Source organism: Triturus cristatus, chromosome 2_2 (assembly GCF_964204655.1).
Source record: "Triturus cristatus chromosome 2_2, aTriCri1.1, whole genome shotgun sequence".
Lineage (NCBI taxonomy): Eukaryota > Metazoa > Chordata > Amphibia > Caudata > Salamandridae > Triturus > Triturus cristatus.
Window position 1 is genome coordinate 1,108,539,569 of NC_140582.1, and position 13,640 is coordinate 1,108,553,208.

Consider the following 13,640-nt stretch of genomic DNA (forward strand, 5'->3'; position numbering starts at 1 on the left):
GTAAAACAAGAGGCCAGTAAACTGTCCCTAATTAGTCACTCTGGAGGTCCGGGGACAGTTTCAAGCCCAGTCCTTGTCCCCAGGCAGACGGTGGCAGTGAAGCTGAACAAATAGGGCAGTGATCCAACAGATCGGCAGTTCTTTAGAGCAGTAGTCTTTCCATCAGCACAGAAGTCCTTCTTCCTGGCAGAGTATCCACAGGTCCAGAAGTGTACTGAAGAGTTGGTGTCTGAGGTTCTGGAAGGTGGGAGCAGGTTCTAGACAGTGGCTTCAAAGCGCATGGAATTTCCTGCCTTCCCTGCCCTGGATCCAAGCTGGCTCCAGTAACAATGTGGGGTCATTAGACCCTTTGTGTGAAAAAAGAACACAGTCTATTCAGTTATAAATGGGATGGGGTCAGCTCTGCCTACCATCCTCCCATCCTGCCAGCAGATGTCAGATTCAGGCACACCTAATTCCTCTAATGTGTGACTGTCTGGAAGGAATTCACAAAGCTTAGGTGTCAGTTACACCCAGTTATGTGCTCCAAGCCAAGTTATAGGCACAAAAGGACTAAGGGAAGAAACTTTCTAAAAAGTGCCATTTTTATAATGGTGCTTAAAACCTGACTTTACCATAAAAAAGGACTCTTCACCACAATTCCAAAGACACCAAACATCACATGGGAGCGACCGGCTCCCAACTGGGAATTACACCTTATAGAATGCAATAAGTAATCCCCAATGTTATCCATGGGCGGCCTAAAAGTAGCGAAACATGAATTTAACAGTTTTTCACTACCCTGACAAGTAACACTTAAAAGAACATGACTCACCTTTTAATTGCACATCAACCTGCCCTATGGGCTACCTAGGACAGTTTTTCACTACTGTGACAAGTAACACTTGAAAGAACATGACTCACCTTTTAATTGCACAGCACCCTGCCATATGGGCTACCTAGGGTGAGTTATATGTAATAAAAGGGGAGTATAGGGCTTGGCAAGGGTGTTCAAATGCCAAGACGACATGGCAGTTTAAAACTGCACGCAGGCTGCAGTGGCAGACCTGGGGCATGTTTTAAGGTATTGCTAAAGTGAATGGCGCCATAAGTGCTGCAGATCCGTTAGTAGCATTTAACTTACAGGCCTTGGGAATATGATATACCGCTCTACAAGGGAATTATCAGTAAACTAACTGTGCAAATTGAGTATAAGCCAGTGTAACTGAATGGCAGTGATAAAGTGCACAGAGTTCTAAGGCCAACAAAAGTAAGTCCAGAAAAAATAGAGGGGGTAAGGAAAAAGGTTTGAGGGGGAGGCCAACCTACCGTTGACAGGTCTAGCACTTTCTAAAAGTGACATTTTCAGAATTGTTACTTTAAATCCAACTTTATCATTAAAGAGGGTTTTAAATGATAACTCCTCAGACACCAAACATGGCTTTCCTACCTGCTCCCAATAAAAATGTGCACGTATTTAATGTAATAAGGTAACCCTATGTTACCTTATAGGAGAGGTAACCCTTGATATAGTGAAAAACAAATGTTGCTGTTTTTCAATACCAAGATATGACAAACATAAAAATAAATGTCCACATTTATAAATGCAATGCACCCTGCCATAAGGGCTGCTTAGGGCTTACCCTATGGATGACTTATATGTATTAAAATGGAGAGTTTAGGCCTGGCAAAAGGTTTAATTTGCCAGGTTGAAATGGCAGTTCAAAACTTAACACACACGCTGCAATGACAGGCCAAATATATGTTTAAAAATGCTACTTAAGTGGGTTGCCTCTAATTTATAGGCCGTGGGTACATGTAGTACTACTTTACTAGTGGCTTACAAGTACATTAAATGTGCCAATTGGGTATGAGACAATTTTACCATGTTTAAAGGAGAGAACACAAGCATGGGCTACCAGTGATAAAGTGTGCAGAGTCCTAAAGCCAAACAAAACAAGTTCAGGAAGCAGGCAAGGTGAAGGAAAAACCTTTGGGGGTGACCCTGCAGAGAGGATTAGGTACAATAGCCACACATACAGTTTGTCTCATTCTACAACACTGAGATGTATTACAAATATTTACCCTTATAAAAAAAACTGAGACAGGAGGACTAAAGCCTGAAAAGAATTATGATAAAATAAAAACACCAGAAAATCTATTATGACTAATACTGTCATCAAAATTACAGTGTGCTTTACCAAAATAATGACCCATTGAGTTGCTTTGAGAAGAAATAAAGTCTCTTGATACTGTACTTTTATAATTGTGTTTTTGTTGTGCTCTGAAATGGAATAAAACCCTTCAATACTGTACAAACACAATTTGGTTTGTTGAATCATTTGGTGAAGGTCAAACAGACACAATAATGTGTAAGAGACTGATTCCACTAAGCAGAGGGCTGGGGACTTTTCTATATATCATAACTGATGCCTTCATAAAACAGTAAAATTGTAGGGCTGAGCCAAACTGTCCAAGATGATGGTCATTTCCGTCTCAGCTCCTGCTTCCTCACAGGGGTACCTAGGATCCTAAGTGCTGATGGGATCTCCTTGGGGACACTGACTGCAGCCTCGAGGACTTTGAGCTCAGTCTCCCCTACCAGATTTTGGGGCCCACCCATGGTCCGCGTTACCTGGTGAATTGGCATGAGCAGTGAGAAGTATTAGATGCAACAAGATGGAAGAAAGAGGTCTCCTCTAACTGGAGCACCAAGGAGCTGAACTGGGAGCTGGTGGCAGAATCTAAGAGGGTGATGGCTAGAACCCCTCTGTAATATCCTCGCATGCACCTGCATGCGACATTCCTCTTGCATTCTATGTTTCTACATTGTATTAGCTCACATGTATATATTTCAAAATGTATTCTAATTCCATGCTGGAATTTAGAACATGGAGTAATCTGTGGCGGTCAGTTATCTTGGACCTGCTTGAGAAGCAGATGTGTTGCTGTGCTGAAATAAATGTTCATGGAAATCTTTACTTGGATCTATGTGATTACTTCCAATATTTGGCTCTTCACCATTAAAGTGCCAGAAAGTGATCGATAGGGGGCTGCAAATGTGACAGACTGGAAACACCATCCCCACTCGCCCACAGCCCAGATGTGGGGGTGAACAATATGTTGGGTTTCCCCCGCCACATCTGGTCTCAGCATCTGGACTCCTGAGGGCCTTCCTGCTTCCCATACTAAGGCAACTGAGACCTGCCAGGTGCTTCAAGAGCCATTGGGGGATGATGGGGGCAAGGTGGGCTCTTTCGACCTTCCCTTTTCCTCCCCTCTGCCAATTAAGATCTTGGGACGTTGCGGGGTCAGTGGGCACCCTAATGATTAGGAAAATTAGGTTCTTCCTGTCTGAAGGGCGTTTGAGAATGGTGGTGATGGCACTAATAATGTCACGTCTTGACTACTGCAACAGTCTATATCTTAATGTTCATAAACAACATCTGAACAGGTTGCAAGTGACTCAGAATGCAGCAGTCAGATTGCTGACCGCGACATCTAGGTTTGTTTCAGTTAAATGAGAACTTAAGAAATTGCATTGGCTCCCAATCCATTTGAGATCTCGCTTTAAGGCGCTGTGTATTGTTTTTAAGGCCGTGAATGGAACAGGTCCTGAGTTTCTTAAAACTAAGTTTTCATGGTATATCCCTAATAGAACTCTAAGTCTACAGGTTCCAAGCAAGTGAAAACTCCCTCTTTCAATAAAACAAACTGGGGAGGTAGAAGCTTAGTGTATTGTGCCTCGAAAGCTTGGAATGAACTGCCTTTCACCTTGAGAAATGCTTCTGATCTCATCTCTTTTAGGAAAGACCTTAAGACATGGTTCTTTTCCCAGTTTTAGATCTCTGCGTCCCAGGTAATCAGTGCTTAGCGCCAGGACACTTCAGGGTAATCGTGCGCTCTACAAGCATTAATAACATAACATAACATTGTTCCCACTCTCCAGTGACAGGGGATGGGTACAGAGGTAATCTAGGCCTTTTGATCCCCGCATTTCCCTATGAACTGTGACAGATAGCACCACTGCTACTACCCACACTGCTCCCCCTGCAAATCTGGTGTGAGTTCCATACTGCTCGAGATGCCTGCTCCTGCGACATAGAGGTGCAAGTGGATCAAGGACTCTGAACAAGGAAGACACCCGCCCTGGATCCCACTCAATGCAAGTCCTTGGAAAGGCTGTGTAGCTGCAACCATCTGAATCACAGATTCCCCAGGCTGTCTTCCCCCTGAGGCAGTGGCTCATCAAATGCGCCTGTACCCTCACCCATGACAATCCACAATTCTTGCATTCTCAAAGGAAAATCAACAAATGTATGCCCCCACCTTCAGGGACCTTTGAAGGCTCCTCTATTTTAGAGCAACCTAATTAAACCCCCGGGACTGGGAACATTGAGACCCTCCTCCAGGCCATTCAGACTTCCCACTCTCAAATAAAATAGAAGAGGTTGTGAAAAAAGTCTTTCTATTGCACAAAGATCTCCAAAGGGTAGCCACTAGAGTTACTGAAACAGAGGGCTGCATATCCAAACTAGAAGAAGTGGTGCTTTGCGAAATGCCATGCACACTTGTTGCCCGGCACACCAAATGCTCCTGAGGGACAGTGATTCTCCTGTGCAGAACATTTGCACTGGTTCTGTCCAAGTGATGCAGGATTTCTTGGGAAGATATTTGGACTTTACATCTTCATCCAGTGCTGCTGAATCAAATGAAGAATCAAGGGCTCAGGTCATTGCAGGAGGAGGCTCCACAGTGCTCATGGTGACAGAAACAACAGCTGCAATCATCTGCTGCAGCTCCGAAAGCGATAAGGAAAATGTCTTGCATCTCCATCAACAAAAGTTTCAAAGTAAAGTTCTTCTTGCTTTGAATTATTGAATTCTTGAATGCTTCTCATTCTTCCCTCTATGCTGTCAAACAATGAATGACAACTAGACAGTCAAAGCACTTCATTAAACATGTTGCTAGGTAACCTAATCTCGCTCCTTGTGATACTGAGAAATTGCTTGAATTTTGAAACAGAGGAGGAAATGAGCACAACAATTCTTCGGTCGTATGGCAGCAGCAGGACCCAAACCCCCACCTCTCTGTCTGAGATTCAGACACATCCATTCTAAACTACCAGGAGGGTTGTAACTTTCCAATAAAAAAGCATGAGGAGAAAATAATTCACTTCACTCTTTTATTATAAAATAAGACATTGCACAACTTCACTCTAAATAAGATGTAAACAGCCCAGGGCATTACCTCTGTTTTCTATTCGACATATCAAGGTATAGCGAAGCAAAAACATTGCTTACCCACTTCATGGTCATTACTTCCTCTGTCAATGCCCTACTATCTCCAGGCTCTAGGACTCATAACCAGGCCAAGTCGAGTGGTTCAACCAAGCCTTCCCAAAAGCAACAAAAAGTTACGTTTAGCTCTTAATGCATCTCCCAGGGATCATCTTTTGGTAGAAAATTACAACAAGCAATATAAGGAGGCGCTATTTGCTGGGAAACAGGCATTACATGAGGAAGCCTGTTCTTAGCTGGAAAAAGCTGCCGCTACCAATAATTAATTTTGTTTTGGAAGACAATCAACTCCCCCTTTCTTAGAAGTAGGGCTGCCCCTATCTTCAGCTGCTTGTTCCAATGTAGGCATTGGTTGACCATTTTTCAACCATTTTTAGTTCTCTACCAACACTTGATCCATCAGACAAGGTTTTAATCCATTCAGGCCTAATTCAAATAGAATTTTCCTTAGATGAAATTACAAGGGCCATTAGGAAGACTGCTAGCGGGGAAACTGCATCACCAGATGGTGTCTTGGTTGACATGCATAAACATTTGCCTGACTTATGGGCACCGATTTTGACACAAGTACTGAAAGGTAAGCCAATGGACATATTCCTACATTAGAAACAATTCTCATCAATCCCGCGAGTGCTAACTAAGTATCAGGAGAACACATTAGTAATTCAATTAAATGGTTATCAAAGTCAGTCTTTCCAGATGGAGAATTCTTCATTCAATCCACGAGAGCCATAATGTTAAATCTTCAAAGGGTTTTTATTCTTTATATACAAAAATGCAGCCCAACCAACATGCTTCATCCCTTCAAATGTGATTCCCCAGGGATAAACATATGCATATTTCAGACTCCCTAATGTGAATATGAGGAATAGCTTATAATAGTCACCATGTGATAAATAGTCCACAGGAACTGTTGGTCAGCGATGTCCCCTGCACACACAATATTGTTCTTCTGGAGCCATTACCTTTATCATCTAATAAAGAACTGGTGAAGCGTGATTTTTAATACATATTAAGGGAAAGTAACATTTAGAAAGTTACCCTTTACATGCCTGAACTTCCAGGAAGACTAATTAGCAATAGCCTCTACCAACTCCCATAAAGGAGCTAAGATACACAATAGGGTGACCTGAACACAGAGGAATGACTCCTCTGAACTTTACAGAATCTTTAGGGTTGGGGCTGTTGGTTTACTGTTAGCATCACAGATTCAAATCTCACTGACTAATCTGTTGGAGCCACATGCAACACTTTGGTGTCCTTGAAATAACAAAACAGTATGCCAGGTATTGGAACTGGTACATTCTGGTTGGCTGAAGCATTGCCCAAGCCAGGCAGAAACTACCACCCATGCCAGGATTAGGTAATTACACTCACTGTATAACCTGCGCTCACCCTTGGGTAGCTTGGCACTGAGCAGTAAGGCTTATCACAGAGACAATGTGTAAAGCATTAGCAAAGCACTCTCACATTATAAATACACTTAGGAGCGCAAAAGAGACTTCACACAAGGTGTCTGTAAATAAAGATTGTATTCAACACATACATTGATTAACACAACATGCACATCATGTATTTCTGAGCATAAATCACACTTGGAAATATTACTAGCAGTTCTAAGCCCAACGTGTTAAAATTACATCAGTAATATGCAAAAATCCTGTTTTACCCCAGCACCCTTAAACGGCGCGATACGTTGTCAAATCCGGGCCCGCCCTGGCAAATAACACAGTTCAAATCCAAACATGTCTAAGGTGCAACCCAGGTTGCAACGATATCATGAATGTTTACATACAGGAATTTATAACACTATTCTGCAGTTCTGTGGGCCAAGGCCACCCAGATAAAACCAATGTCAAAATGGAGTATTCATTAAGTAATGAAAAAGCAAGTAAAACAACACCACTGTGTGGTGCAACTATTAGCAGGTTGTTCTCATGCAGCACACTCTCCCGCACTCACACAGCACCATAAAGCAGTGCAAAGGATATTGGCAAGTCTGTATGTAGCATATTTGCACTCACATGCACTCCTCCCTGTAACGCAGTGCAAACGGTATCCGGCAGGCAGTTGATGATAGGAATGGGGACCCTCTGGCGCAATCCCTCCCACACCTTTCAGCTACATCACAACTCTGCTCATAGGTTACAGTCAAAATCCCCCACCCCTTTACTATACCTGTTTAAGGCCCGAGTCACACTTAGTTAAGGGCGCAGGGGAGATGGCTGGAGTAACTATCAGGGTAACCAGGTAACAGTCAACAAATGGGGGGTTGACCACCATTCAGGAAGTTCACCCACTTTATGTGGAGCAGAACTGGTCTAGAGGCTGTCCCAATTCAATCAAGAGATCACTCAATTCACTTCCTGGCACCATTTCAGTTCTGCGAAGCACAGGGTGGTCACACCCGCTTCCGCTCTCTCTTGAAGTTTTCCTCAACCCAGTCACTTACTTTTACTACCCAAGCCCAATCCTTGTTTTACTACCTGGCAACACAAAAGCATTGGAGTGGGTGAGGAGAGGGCAGTTGAGTCGCCACACTGAGGAAAAGATGGAACACTCTGTGAATGGGGGGGATGCAGCAGTCCCCGCACTCCATGGGAAGTGATACACAACGTTAAGTGCTCATTGTGTTATTCTCACAATGAACCATGAGTCAGGTTCTCTGTACCTCCCTGGAAATGAGGCACAATTTTGAGTGCATGCTGATCTTAACTGCACCAGAAAATCCAGTCACAATGAACCATAAGATGCATTCTCTGTACCTCCCTAGAAATGAGGCACAAAGGCTAGTGCGCGTTGATCTGAGTCACACCAGAATATTCAGTCTCTATCAACCCACAGTCAAGTTTGCTGTACATCCCTGGAAAAGAGGCCGAATGTCTGGTGCACAATGATATGAGTCTTGCCTGCCATAAGGCCTTGAAATGCAGATCTTAGTCTTCAGTGTGGCCATGATCTAGTTTCCCAAAGGCCAAGTGTCAAAATATCTTTTCCCAACCTATCCAGCCGAGTCCTCAAATGGCAGAGGTCTGTTGTTCCAGTTGCCTACCCAGTGTTTTATGGGTGCATCTGGGTAATGCACAGATGTGCTCCCTCAACATCCACTGTGGACTGGAATCAAACTAAAAGGCACACAAAAGAGTTTTTTCTTACAGAAATGTCCACTTTCCAGAAATGGCATTTCAGAGCTATTAATCACAAATCAACCTTTCCCACAACGGAGGATTTGTCATTGAGAATCTAATGATAGTAAACACCATGAGGCTGCTCCACTGTAAGCCACAACTGCAGCTTAAAGTAATCTCTGCCATTTCCCCAATCTTAGCCTATAGGGAGAGCAAACCTCGTGGGTGGTTCTTCACTACTTGGGTAGGGAATTCACCCGCCCTACCTTTCAATTTGCTCCACCCCCCAGGGCTCAACTTAGGGGTACTCTAGGGTCAGTGAAAGGCACCCTCAGAATTGGCCAATGAGCTAGAAAGTCCAACCCGAATGTAGTGATTGCTACTTATCTTTCTTGCTCATCCTCTGCTGTCACCATGTGGAATGTTGGTATCCATGATGACACATGAGAATGTTGGGTTCCTAGCTCTGTCATTTCAGTTGGGAGCTTGGGGCTGAGCTGTTAGGAGACAGCTTCTGGTGTTTTTTTTCATCCTTCTTAACATCTTGATACCTTGACTACTATCTTGTACCATCTACTAAATAAATACTTATTCTTACAAGAACCCACGTGGACCTGATCATCATTTACTTCACTACACCGAGCATGATTGCGAAAGCACACACCTAAGCCTGCAATGGCAGGCTTGAGACATAGTTGAAATGCTGTTCTTGTGGGCGGCATAATCAGTGCTGCAGCCCACAAGTAGCCAGTGCAGTACCTGCCTCGGCCCGGGGTATGTGGTATACCTCTTTACAGGGTAATCACAGGTACAGCACCAAAACCAATCAGGTAAGCACCATTTCCTAGCATGTGTAGGAAAGGCACGCACGCTTTTACATTGCATAACAGTGGGAAAGTGCCCAGAGTCCTAAGGCAACAAAAAAAGATTCAGCAAAAACCATGATAAAAAATTCAAAATATGTGGAAAATAATAGCTCAGGAGTTTGAGGTTTAACACCAGAACATTCTTGTGTGTCCCTTGTCTGGGTGCTGTAGGGCCATGCCTTTGTCCTACCAGACTATTGTAGCCTAGTTTGCTGCGGGAAGGGACCTGCTTCAAACTGGATTTTAGTGTTAGATGTGGGAGGACACTGGTGATTACTATAGTTCACTCGTTCACACACCCACAACCCATAGAGCCCAATTATAGAGTGGCCAAAGAATTTGACCATCTTCAAAATGCCCTTGCACGTGGCATGTTGGGCCTGTTTGAAGTAAGGCAAACCAGAACTACTGAAATAGTAGGTAAGGTTCCCCTAGCAACTTTTACCCAATTGGTTGAGGAGTGCCCACGAGTCATCCCCATCTACTAGCTGCAAGGCATAAATGTAGCATCCCAAGGCATCCTATCAGACCACTTTCTGGACCTGTGGAAGAATAAGATAGGACTAGCCCTGCTGGCTGTGACGTGAGAGGAGCTCTGAAGGACTAGACCTGCTCTCTTTTGTAGAGAAAATTGGAACCCAAGAATAAGTTTTCTGACCTCCTGGGTAGATTTAGGGATACCAAAAACTTCAAGAGGCCTTTTTCCTAAAGTGCCCAGCTGAACAGTGCCAACTGGACCTGGACATGTCTTTGCTGTTGGCCACTTCCTGATACCCTGAGAAATGTTTGGTCTGAGAAAACGTTTCTAAATTTTACTTCAGATAGGTGTCTAAACCCCTTTCTAAAATGGTGACTTAGAATCTTTTTCCAACGTATTGACTTCCAGACTGACCACGGCTCCATCATGGGTGCCAATCAGGAATAAGGCAATTTAACTATGTTTAAAGGGGGAGCACAAACACTTTATTCCTGTTTAACTGGGTAAAGTGTACAGAGTTCTAAAGCCAGCAAAAATAGGGCCCATAAAAAAGTGGAAACTCCAGGGTGACCACGCAGAAAATTCCTACACTGTACATTTCCTACAATGATGTATTGAAAATTAAGATTCTTGTTGAATAATTGGTAAATAAGTACTGATCCAGCGCGAGACTGGGAGGAAATGGGGAATAACCTTTACCAGTACCCTCCCTGCGTCACAGACCCGACGTCACACTAGCTCATTCACACACACAGTCATTGGTGGGGCCCATAACACCAATACTCACACGTCTCTCACTCACGAGTCTGCACACAGAGGAGGGATGAGAAATTCAAGCGCTAGACATGTGGGGGGAAATACCTTGTAACCTATAGGAAAGAAAAGTTATTTTACAGAAATGTACATTGACATCATTCCCCTACAGATCACTAATCTCAAACATCAAGGCACTCCTCCCACTTGGTCGAATGGACCAATTTAGTTGGATTGGTTGATGGTGATTTAGAACCAGCTAAAACACATTTTAAGATTCAGAATCCTTATCTTTCTTAAAGAAAAAAACCACAAACTCATTAATTCTCGTTAATCAATATCTGTTTATCTAAATTTTCAAAATGATTATTATTTGCATTTGTCTCGTCAAAGTTTTCGGGGTTTAGATCAATTTAAATAAATCGCAGAACATCATAATTACCTAATCTGGCTATTTGAAGTCCTCTCATTCATTGGCTCTGCATAACCAAAATTTGTTGTAAATTGTCCGAAAAGCAGGCCAAAGCTCAAAGTCCTCTGCTCAGCACGCTACAGTCCCAAATTTATCAAAGGACCAGAAGCTGTGCAAGCATCTATCATAGCCCATAGATTTTGGTAAAGTTTGCAGTCATTAAACAATCGGACAGCATCTGGATCATCAGGGAAAGCGTCATAACGAACGTGGCATCCGCTGCTGCTGCTGTAGGTAGGGGTAGGTAGCTCCCTCCCTATTCTACTAGCCTTTTATAATAAAACAAATCATAGAAGATACAAATTTAAACTTTAGAGCAGTTGTGATTGGCTGGTTGAGATCGTACGAACACTAGCCCAAGATTGTCACTACAGTTCGAGGGGTGAGGTCATTGGTTAATGAAGTATCGGCTTTTTCCAGTTTACTGTAAGGATGATTGTTCCCCTTTCTTGGCGAAAATCCCATTTGCCATCCTTAACCAGGGACAGTCTGTGCAGAGGTCACTGCGAGGTTTAGGAGATTTCTTGCACATGCGCAGCTCACTTCGAGCCTCATGAGACATTGGCCACTTCGTTGTGTGGTGACAGCAGTCATCTTTGATTTAGGCCCAAACACCAACTTAAGCGAAACAAACACAAAAGAATAATTAATTCATGGAATTGGTGATCCTAATGTTAACCCCTTGCTAATCCCTCTATGTGCTTGTATTTATCTAGCATATAGTGACATTTAAAGCCATTATATTCACCTTTTTTGATCCAATCAGGAAGGCAAACATCACAAAAGCAGCATATAACATGCAGTATTCTATTATCACATATACTATTGTTAGTATGCGTACAGATTCAATTTATGTTATTTAGCCATGCAAAATGCAAATCCAATATGTAGTTCGAGTTTTAATAATGTTGATTAGTACACATGCAATACTCGTTTAATAATATTATAATTAATAGATTATTTAATTAGTATTTTCATGCAAAAATAGAGTATGTATACACATTTGTGCACTACCTGCTCCATCAATCCCCCCTTTGGTTATTTTATCACCACAATACCTAAAATGTTGTATATTTATTATGAAAAGAAAATGAATTCATAAAATTTAGGTCACATCTCTGTTTCCCCAATTTATTCTTCTCTTGCTTTTCTATACATACTATCTTTCATTTCTTCTAATTCTACTTCTTCAAATTCTCTCTCGTCTTTTATTCTCTCTCTTGTTCAAAGTTTCTCTTTTTACATTTTTCTGTATTTTCTTTCTTTTGCAACATAAGCATCCCAATCTTAAAACTAATACTAGAAAAATTACACAGGTTAATGGAAATAAGATTTTACCTATAAATGTACTACCTAACTTTAATAGAAAATCTTTAATATAAGATAATTTCTTTTCAATCTTTTCCCAAACACCTTCAACCTCCAGTGGCGCAATTTCCTCATGCAAATCAGTTATATTTTTAATGTATGACTTTAGATCTTGACTTTTGTCTAGAATGTAAGTACAACAATGTTGAACTTTCAGCATTCCACAGACTCCACCCTCTTTTGCCAAAATTATATCAAGGGCAAGTCGATTTTGCATTAACATGGCACGCATGGCCACCATTTCTGTATTTACAAATAAAAATCCTCCAGCGTTGCTTATTGACAAGCGATCCACTACTGTTGATAATTTTCTAATTTTATGTGCATTCAGAGATATTCCCACTGCTGGTATCAATGCTCCAAAAATGTCTCCCACAATTTCTGTCCAAGATTCTCTCTTTCTACGTGTTAGTTGTCTACCTAGCTCATGTACACCATCTCTTCCTCTTCCCACATGGAATATCTTTGGGAAAACCAGGCCCACATAACATGTGCCAAACCAATGATCTGGTAATCGATAATATGCTTTGTTCCCGCAGATAAAATACAATCCAGGAAAAACTGGATAATTTCCTCCAATCACTGTTACCTACAAAATAATTATCATTTGCTGTTTGATTCCTTCTAATACACATCTTTCCTTTCTGTGGCCTATCTAAAGCCTTTGTTGAACTAATTCCTCCTTGCAATTGTTTTTCCTTTTAAACATCCCAGACTGTCCTTTCCTCTCTTCCCTCAGATACTTTCTTTTGCATTTTTAATCTCCTTTCTTCAACCATATCCAAGAATACTTTCTCCTCCTTCTTTAAACTACAAGTTAGATTATTTCTAAATATAGACTCTAATGTTAATTCTTTAGTTTCTAAGAAAAATTCACCTAATACCTGTGCAGGTTTTACTTTATTCAATTTGTTAACTACATGTACTTGTGAAAATATGTTATCTACATCTGAAAAGTAATATTCTAATTTCCCTATTTTGTAAAACAAACTTGTTATTACACTACATGTTATTCCATACGTTACTGGGAGGTGATGATAGGTCACTCCCTCAGATACAGATGCAGGTAACTGCATGCAGACATAGCAATCCCTCACATCCATTGTCTTTACATATTCATATAGTAGTTTTGAAAATACATTGTTAGAAAAATCATTTATAGACCTGTCTTTATGTAAATAATTTCTATCTATATTAGTCGGATATACTTTCTGAAACTTTTCTACATTAGTTTTATTTTCACTATGTCCTTCTATTGTATCCAGTATAACTTTAAATGAGATCATCAAAGCCAAA